We start from the raw sequence: 2,500 nt of genomic DNA on the forward strand, positions 1-2,500 counted from the left end.
ACTCTTATCATTAATGGTCTTGTTTTGTTGTTGCTGCTGTTGTTATTACTATTATAATTATTATGATTATTATCATTATAATTACCATAATAACCATCATTACCAGCAACATCATGATCATTATTATCATTATCACAATTATTACTATTCTATTATTACTCTTGCTTCTATTATTATTTTTCTTATTAACGCTATCATTATCAACATTATTGTTGCTATTATTATTATTATTATTACTCTTAATATTATTACTATTACTCTTAATATCATTATCATTATTATCATTATTATCAAACACAAACAAACAAACATTATCATCATTAACAACAATCTAACAAACATCAACATAATCCTCCCATCACTCACCGACCTCCCCCACCCCCCCACCCACCTCCCAACACCCTACCCCCTACCCCCCTGAGACAAACACGCTACTTCCCCCCTCCCCCCCACCCCACTCCCCACCCCGCCCCCCGCCCCCCTTATCGACGACTCCATAAGACTCTCGTTAGGTGAGCCTCGTCGTCTCACAAAGGACCTTATAGCGTGAGAACACCTCGGGTCACTTAAGAGAGCAGAGGTCATTATCGACGAGGGGGTTTCAGGTGACGGTTGTCTGTCTACGTGGAGTCATCAAATAAGGTCATCGTTATAGGGTTATGAGTTAAGCGTTATCAGCACTGGGGTACGTTATCTACAATGGGGTTTTGAGGGTCATCACTGTAGGTTTATCATCTGTGTTATCTGCAGTGTCTTATCTACTATGAGTCATCCATACGGGGTCATTTACATGGGGTCATCTACACGTGGTCATCTATACGGGGTCATTTACATGGGGTCATCTACATGGGGTCATCTACATGGGGTCATTACACGGGGCCATCCACACGGGGTCATCCACATGGGGTCATCTACACGGGGTCATCTACACGGGGTCATCCACATGGGGTCATCTACACGGGGTCATCCACACGGGGTCATCCACATGGGGTCATCTACATGTGGTCATCTACATGTGGTCATCTACACGGGGTCATCTACACGGGGTCATCCACACGGGGTCATCCACACGGGATCATCTACACGGGGTCATCTACACGGGGTCATCTACACGGGGTCATCCACACGGGGTCATCTACACGGGGTCATCCACATGGGGTCATCTACACGGTGTCAGGAGTAGGGATTCTTCAACTTAGGATCGTGAATATGGTCGTCAAAACAAGGTCATCCCTACGACATCAATAACTTAAGGTCATGAACATAGCCTCACCATTGTAAGGTTATCAGTACAGAGTTATCAAAATACTGTAGCTAAGAGGTCGTCACCCACAGGAATATCACCCTGAGATCATAATTAAAGAAATATCACATCACATGGAGGTCAAAACAGGTCATCAACCCAGGGTCAACACTACAAGGTCATCATCAGAAAGTCATCACCAACAGGTCAGAAACTGAAAGTCATCACCCCAGGATCATCATTAATGAAACGCCAACACATGGTCATCAACTCTGGGTCATCACCACAAGGTCATCCTCACAAAATCATCATAAACAGGTTATCACACCAGGATCAAAATACTATGTCAAAACAGGTCATCAACTCAGGGTCATCACCACAAGATCATCATCACAAACAGGTCATCACTCCAGGATCAAAATACTATGTCAAAACAGGTCATCAACTCAGGGTCATCACCACAAGGTCATCATCACAAACAGGTCAAAAACAGAAAGTCATTCACCAAGGGTCATCACTCCAGGATCAAAATACTATGTCAAAACAGGTCATGACTACAGGGTCATCCTCATCATCCTCACAAAATCATCACAAACAGGTCATCACTCCAGGATCAAAATACTATGTCAAAACAGGTCATCAACCCAGGGTCATCCTCACATAATCATCACAAACAGGTCATCACTCCAGGATCAAAATGCTATGTCAAAACAGGTCATAAAATCATCCCCAATCAGACCAAAAACTCAAAGTCATCCCCCATGGGTCACCCCCGCCCCCCTCCCCCCTCCCCCCGTGGCCCTCAACCCATGGCCCTCCCCCCGTGGCCCTCAACCCATGGCCCTCCCCCCGTGGCCCTCAACCCATGGCCCTCCCCCCGTGGCCCTCAACCCATGGCCCTCCCCCCGTGGCCCTCAACCCATGGCCCTCCCCCCGTGGCCCTCAACCCATGGCCCTCCCCCCGTGGCCCTCCCCCCTCCCCCCGTGGCCCTCAACCCACCTGGAAGCGGTCCGCCCTGTTGGTGGCGCCCTTGGCATCGCGTTTCTTGTCCCTGCCGCCTCGCACACGCCCTCGATCCACCAGCGTCTCCACGACCGTTGACGCCACGAACTCGCTGGAATGAGATTTGCGCTTTGAAACGCCCGTCTTGGGGGGTTTGGGCGGCTGGGCGGGTTGCGTGGTGGGCGGCGGGCAGTGGGTGGCGGGGGCGTGGCTCTTGTGGGCGCGGTTGAAGGAGGCGACGGCGTTGACGCGGT

General features: G+C 49.0%; 1 protein-coding gene across 1 annotated transcript in view; it reads right to left on the reverse strand.

The window, feature by feature from the left end:
* LOC138860817 (ras guanine nucleotide exchange factor E-like) overlaps positions 1-2,500 on the reverse strand; it is a 10,371-nt gene that overhangs the window by 2,270 nt on the left and 5,601 nt on the right. The window lies entirely within an intron of this gene.

The sequence above is a fragment of the Penaeus vannamei genome, chromosome 43 (assembly GCF_042767895.1).
Source record: "Penaeus vannamei isolate JL-2024 chromosome 43, ASM4276789v1, whole genome shotgun sequence".
Classification (NCBI taxonomy): Eukaryota; Metazoa; Arthropoda; class Malacostraca; order Decapoda; family Penaeidae; genus Penaeus; species Penaeus vannamei.